This window comes from Salvia splendens, chromosome 18 (genome assembly GCF_004379255.2).
Source record: "Salvia splendens isolate huo1 chromosome 18, SspV2, whole genome shotgun sequence".
In the NCBI taxonomy this organism is placed as follows: domain Eukaryota; kingdom Viridiplantae; phylum Streptophyta; class Magnoliopsida; order Lamiales; family Lamiaceae; genus Salvia; species Salvia splendens.
The window spans coordinates 19,278,544-19,286,339 of record NC_056049.1 but is presented as its reverse complement, the minus strand read 5'-3'; positions in this window follow the sequence as shown (position 1 = coordinate 19,286,339).

Here is a 7,796-nt window from a genome sequence, read left to right as displayed (position 1 = left end):
TATATTGTCTTATTAGGGGCGAGAGAGAAATGCCTGAAGCTATGGGAAATTGACTGCACTCCTCTAAGAGCCTCCACAATAGAAAGGACTTTCTCAGGGACTAGGACTTCCTAAAAATACATTCTGCCACGTCACTAGGACTTCCCACTGCACACTAGTGGACTAGCACTAGGACAAGCACTACGACTTCCCAACAAACAAATTCACATTTTATATACGGAATTTAAATACGGAATTACAATTTCAACACGAATACGAAGAAAATGCAATCATAATTTCATTAAATTAAAAACAATAAAAAAGTACAATTAAAAAAAAACAATTTCAAGAAATTACATTATAAATATCAACGTACATTCTTCTGCGCCCACAACTCTTCAATTATATCCTACTGGAGTCGATTATGGGCTTCTTGTTGGCGCATGTAGGCATGGGCTTGGAGCCGCCCGGCGTCATAATGAGGTATCCCCATTCATACATTGGCGGTGGCCACGCCGTGGCTTGGCCCGACTGCATCTTCATTGGTCCAATCAGTCAGTTCTGGACCTTCTTATTCGACGATCATGTTGTGCATGATAATACATGCGTACATGATATCAGCAATGCAGTCGTCATACCACAAACGGGTTGGACCCTTCACCGCCGCCCATCGAGCCTGGAACACACCAAATGCCCGCTCCACATCCTTGCGCGTTGACTCCTGTCAGCTCGCAAAGTAGACCTTCTTATCTTCGAGCGGACATCTGATTGTCTTCACAAAGACGGGCCACCTAGGATATATGTCATCCGCCAAATAGTAGCCCATGATGGTGGTTGCCGTTGGCAACAAAACTAATGGCCGGACCAACGCCCTGACACTGCTCTGGCGACGACTGGAGGACGTTGACGTCGTTGTTCCCTCCGGCTACCCCAAAATATGCATGCCAAATCCAAAGCTGGTAGTCAGCTACCGCTTCGAGGATCATCGTGGGATTCTTGCCTTTAAAGCCGGTCGTGTAGTGTCCCTTCCAGGCAGTGGGGCAGTTCTTCCACTCCCAATGCATGCAATCTATACTGCACAGCATCCCAGGAAACCCGTGCACCGCCCGTGCATATCCATCAGTTCCTGGCAGTCTTGGGAGGTAGGCTTCCGCAGGTATCTCTCCCCGAATATTTGAATGACGCCCTGACAAAAATACTTGAGACAGCCGTGGGCAGTCGTCTCGCCGATGTGGAGGTACTCGTCGAACATGTCGGCCGCCCTCCGTAAGCCAACTGCCTAATTGTAGCAGTGCACTTCTGTATAGGCAGTGACTGGGTCTGCCACTCGCATCCTCCCTGAATCGGAAGTACTTGTACTGAGGCTCTAAAGCATTCACGATACGCATAAATAGATCCCGGTGCATCCTAAAACGCCGCCGGAAGAAGTTGTCCCCAAATCGCGGCTGCTCAGCGAAATAGTCGTCAAACAACCGTTGGTATGCAGCGACGTGGTCGTAGTGTTGCCCACGGTTCGCAAACCGGCGGTTCCGGTTCGGAACCGCCGGTTCCGATTTTGGCAGAGGCGGAACCGGAACCGGACCGTGAGGCTATTTCACGGTTCCGGTTCCGGTTCCGGTTCGGAACCGCCGGTTTTCCGGCGGTTTTGGCGGTTCCGGTTTTCGAACCGGCGGTTTCGCGGTTCAATTATTTTTTTATTTTTTTTTTAAATTTGAAATTTGGCTTTATACAACAAATCGGAACAAGACAATGCATAATTCAAGCACAAATAAGACGAATAAGGAGAAAATGAAATAAATTTTATTGATTTTGAGTTGTAACGGACAACGATACATTACAATTTACAATACATAAGTATACAATACAACAATGTAATATAATTTACAAGTGTCGTCGCCTCGTCGGACTCGGAAGGTAAATAAAAAAACATGAAATGGGGGGAAAAAGGAAAAATTGAAAAGGGATTGGGATCAACTTAAACTTTCAAAGTTAAACTTTTCAAATTTAAGTTGAGTTGCCTACGTATCCACAATTTTATTGAGGAATCAAAGCCCACGTAGTTCTCTTACCTTGGGATCAACCCTTTTTTCTTGCAAAATGTTGCCCATTTTCTAAGTAAACACATATCAGCACGCCATATACACATTGCTGCATTTCTAATAGGGGCAATTTGATCTTCCAAAGCAATCAATGCATCTCGAACACACATAGTCAGAATATTATTCAAGCATCTAGCATGGAAAAAATTAGCACTAATAGATAGTTTGTTCTGATTTTTTCCATGCTAGATGCTTGAATAATGTTCTGACTATGTGTGTTCGAGATGCATTGATTGCTTTGGAAGATCAAATTGCCCCTATTAGATATGCAGCAATGTGTATATGGCGTGCTGATATGTGTTTGCTTAGAAAATGGGCAACATTTTGCAAGAAAAAAGGGTTGATTCCGAGAAGAATTTTCATAGATCATTCAGGATGCGGCTAAGTTGTACTTGAAGATCATTAAAATATATTCCCCATTTGATAAATATCTTATTGGTGAAAAAGTGGGTATCTTTGGGGCAGATGGTACTGGAACACAAATTTATATATGGAATCTGGATGAATGAGGATCAGGTTATAGTTTAAAATGGGAAGCTGGGTTCATTGGCGGCCAGTTATTCCCAGCTTCCCATTTTAAACTATAATCTGATCCCCATTCATCCAGATTTCATATATAAATTTGTGTTCCAGTACCATCTGCCCCAAAGATACCCACTTTTTCACCAATAAGATACTTATCAAATGGGGAATATATTTTAATGATCTTCAAGTATAACTTAGCCGCAACAACGATACATTACAATTACAATACATACAGTGATACAACAATGTAATATAATTTACAAGTGTCGCCAGACTCGACCTATTGCTATGTAGAAATGTAGAAATATGGAATAATATATATTTTTTTGTTTTAGCAATTGAGAAAGGAAGACAACTTATAGAACTACGGGAACAAGTATAAGTGTATAACAATGCGTAATAAGAGTAGTACTTGCGTAATTAAATGGAAGCACAATAGCACAAATGAGAAATTGGAGACAAAGAGAGAGAATTGGGAGATTGAAGAGAGAAACTCTTATTAACACAAGAGTGGGGTGAATGTAAATGAGGATAGAGGGGGGTATTTATAGATAAAAATGGGGGGGGGGGGGGAAATGGAAGAATTCGAATTTGAAATTTGAAAAAAAAAATTGAATTTTTGGAAAACCGGCAGTTTTTGGCGGAAAACCGCCGGAACCGCCGGTTTCCGGGCAAAACCGCCGGTTTCCGGGACAAAACCGCCGGTTCGGTCAACGAAACCGTCTGCAAAAGCTGCGCAATGTCTCCTCGTGTCTCGCGCCGCAACCGGATACCACTGAACCGGCGGTTAACCGCCGGTTTTCACGGTTAACCGCCGGTTAATCGCCGGTTCACGTCCCAAAAACTGCCGGTTTTTCAGCTAAAAAGCTGCCGCCTTCGGCCCCATCCCCATGCCTTGATATACGTGCCCGAACCGGCGGTTCCGCCGGTTCCGAACCGTCCGGAACCGCCGGTTCGGTGACGGTTCCGGTTTGAAATATTTTGAACCTGAACCGGACCGCGACCCGAATTCCGACGGTTCCGGTTCGGGAAAATGGCCACGGTTCCGGTTCGGAACCGGAACCGGTGGGCATCTCTACGTGGTCGCGGTGTACTACAGCTCGATGTTGGATGGGGCGAGGTACCGCCGGCTGCTGCTGCTGCTGCAAGGCCCCCCTCATTAGGCGATTTATCTCAGCGGACGTATAGGCCCGTATCTGTTCGCGGATTTGCCGCGCTGCTTCACTATCCCAGCCACCACCACCCGCACCACTACCATTGCCACTACCATCCGCACCACCACTACTACTACCACTAGCCATTTCGGGATGTTGAGAACTGTAGAGTGAAAGAAGAGAAACTCAGTAATAAAAGTGGTGCGAATGAAAACGAACCGAAACGAGCCATATATATGAGTTTAAAAAAAATTAAAAAAAATGGTTTCGTTCGTGCGTTCGTCCGTCGAGTGCCCACAATAGCAGACGAGACGGCGGACGAGCTGATGGACGAGCGGCAAACCCGACGGAAGAGGGGTCGTCCGCCCAGCTCGTCCGCGACGCTCTCGCTGGTCGCAATAGTGGACGAGCGTGACAGACGAGCGGCTCGCTGGTCGCTCGTCCGCCGGCTCAACCACCATTGTGGATGCTCTAAGAGTCGGTTTAATTTCAATATATGAAATTGAAATTCTACAAATATGAATTGAATTTGAAAAAATTGAAATCTAATTTAAAATTATCTTTTTTTTTGGTAAAATAAAGTAATTGATGTAAAATTGAATTTGAAAAAAATGTATACATACATGACACACATACATAATAGAAGTACAACACAACACACACTAATTTAGGGTTGGGAATTCGGTTCGGTTCTAAACGAACTGAAATGTCAGTTAACTAACACCTGAAAATGTCGATATCATTAACCGTAACTGACAACAATTAAGATTATTCGGTTCAGTTACTGACTGATCGATTAGAACCAATTCGGGTGTCGGTCAAGAACTGAAATTAACCCAAAAATATAAAAAACGCGGGAAACGCAACTGGCGGGATTCAATCTTGGGCCAACGTGCAAGGTAGACATGCCCACGGTTCGTAAACCGCCGGTTCCGGTTTCGAGAAATGTGGAACCGGAACCGAACCGTGAGGCTATTTCACGGTTCCGGTTTCGGTTAAAAAACCGGTGGTTCCGGTTCCGGTTCCGAACTGCCGGTTTTTCGACAGTTTTTTACGGTTTTTCACAGTTCTGAACCGCCGGTTTTCGGCTGTTTTTCGCGGTTCCGACTAGATTTTCACAGTTCCCGTTTGGAACCGTCCAAAACCGGCAGTTCCGGCACGGTTTCGGTTCGTAAAATTTGGAACCGGAACCGGCCCGCGGTTCAAAATATGGCGGTCCGGTTCAAGAAAAAAGCCACGATTCAGGTTCGGAACCGGCGGTTACGGTTCCACGGTTAACCGCCGGAACCGAAAACCTTAGGCATTTCTAGTGCAAGGGCGATGCCCATCATTCTTTTTGTATTTATTATATGTCAAATATTAATTGTCAATATCTCGTATTATAAAATTAAAAAGTAAAATAACCTGGTGTAATCTTTAAACAACCTGCTCAAGAACAACTGACAATTTGCTGCAAATTGCTCACAAATTTTATAGTAGACATATCTAATACTAATAGTACCAAAAGTTGAAGTCTAAAGTTCCAACAAAGTTTATAAGTACAGTTCTACAAAACTTAAAATTTAGTAAAATAATACTTCCAACAATACTGCAAATAATCCCATTATAGGTTTTTGAAGAAAAAATACATATCTTTAGGTTTGCACTAAAACTATACCAAAAATACTTTTTAGATTTTAATTTATTGCATTCAAGTCTAAATCAATTTATATTTATTAAAATAGAAGAATGGAAGGAAGAGAAATAAAAATATAGAGACAAAAAAAACTTAATATAGAGAAAAAAAAAACTTACAGGAAGAAAGCAGAAACATAGAAGAAGAAAACAGCCGGCGTGGAGAAGATATGAAAATTAACCTAATTTAGTTTTATTAATATTTGGTTAGTTATTAATTAGTGGGCTAGCCCATATTAAGTCTATATAAGTTAATATTATAATCGAAAAAAGTTAATCTGGAAGTATTATCTAATTAAAAAAAAGACGTTAACTGCTTTGTTTTGTTCTTAAATATAGAATCCAGTTTTGTTTTGAATATAAATCTGTGTACGACGTTAGTTAAACTAAAGGTACATTAATATTATTCATGTACATAATTCAATATTATGAATTGTTTATTTTAATTTTTTTTAAATTATGTTATTTTTTATTTAAAAATAATAGACTTCATATATAGTTATATTAATTATTAAATATTACTATTATGTTATTTAATTAAGTTAATTTATTGTGTTATTGGTTGAATGTGTAATTTAGATAAAATATATAGGTATAATTGAAAAGTATAAAAAGTAAGTGAGTGAGGAATATTCTTTTGAGTTTGAGTTTAGCGTAAATGGTTGGAGTAACATCAATATTTAGTGTGACATTCACACTAAAATGGGTTTGAGTTTTGTATAATGATTGGAGATGCTCTAAGATTGTAAGACTAACTATTTCGAGCGCATGTCTTCTTCAAAATTAATAAACATTCAAAGTCCAAATATTTAAAAAAACATTTCCATCTTCAAAGTTTCCAACACAAATGCAAGATTTATTTAACTTTGAACTCTCGAAGTCGTTGCTGATTGTGTACTTGTATCGGCATTGCCCAGTGACCATGTCACTTTGCCAGCCTTACGAAGTTCTTTCATCATTGTCACAAATAATGAAATAAAGTGAAGTAGAAGAAATCGAAGATTAGTTGATCTATGCGTCACTTGGGCTGGTGGTGGTGTTTATTGTTGTGTTTGATCCACCATCAGAGTTACTTATTTTTGGCACAACTCAAATAAGTCAAAGATTGACCTTTTCAACTTCTCCGCCTATTCATTTGCCCGTGCATCACCATACACTATCTTCAAACTGTGTTGCACGTACTTCATCTTTTGTCTTAGATCCAATAATGCAACAATGTAAATAATTTTGTCCGTACTTGGATATAACTCATCTTTCTCTAATACTTACCAAGCTTCTCCATCATCTTCTTAACAATGTATCTAATGTCATCATCTTCCAAGCTTTTAATAATAGTGAAAACGCCACACATTTCCATCAAAATTGAATGTGACAGCGACATACTTGATGCCAGAGACAAGACAAGTTGTTCGGATCATCGACTGCAACAGTAGTTTGATATTGTCCGCTTTGGGTCAAGCCCAGACAGATTTGTTTATCGGTTACTCTCAAAAGGCCTCATACTAATTGAGGTGGACATGAATTATATACACATTTCAACTTCATTCAGACACACGATGTGAGATAGGTTTGTACTCAACAAACCTCCACCTTAAACCGAGACCATATCGAGAACAGACAGACACAGTCGACACATAGGGAGCAAATAGACACAATCGACATATCAAGACATTACGGGCCCGACTCAAACTTGAGTCCTGAGCCCCACTCGATCATGGGTCATCCAGGTCCGACCCTTTGGTCATACTGGGCCAGACCCATGCAACCTAGGTTCTGATACCACTTGTTCGGATCGTCGACTGTAACAGTAGTTTGATATTTGACCGTTTTGGTTCAAGCTCGCACAATTTTAATTTTAGAATGTTGGATAGAAATTATGTACACCTTCCAACTTCCCTTACCCAACATTTAAATTAGAACAAAATTTTAGCTCGGGATTAACGTGGAAAGATGGCGAGTTAATGTCACACATATTGTAAAAAATTAGCATAGGTTATGTTTTTACTAGCTTCGAGTGGTGGCATGTGTTAATTAACTAGTCAGCAAATTAGTTAGCAGATATTAATCCCTAACCAAAGAAAATTGCTCATGTACACGTCAGAAAGAAAGCACAATATAATTCTTCATTCAAAAACTTTGAAATAAATTCTCCCTAATAATATTATTCCCCAGCATGAAACACGAATTGGTCTGGTCAATTATATCTAACTAGCTTTAGTCCATGCAGTTTATTTTGAAAAATAAATATTTACAGTTGATTGGTCAAATAAATGCTAATTTCTCATTCCATACTTTGATTTCAAGGTTATGTAATCATTTTTTAAAAAAAATTGACAATGTGCTGAACTTAATTAGTTTTCTATAT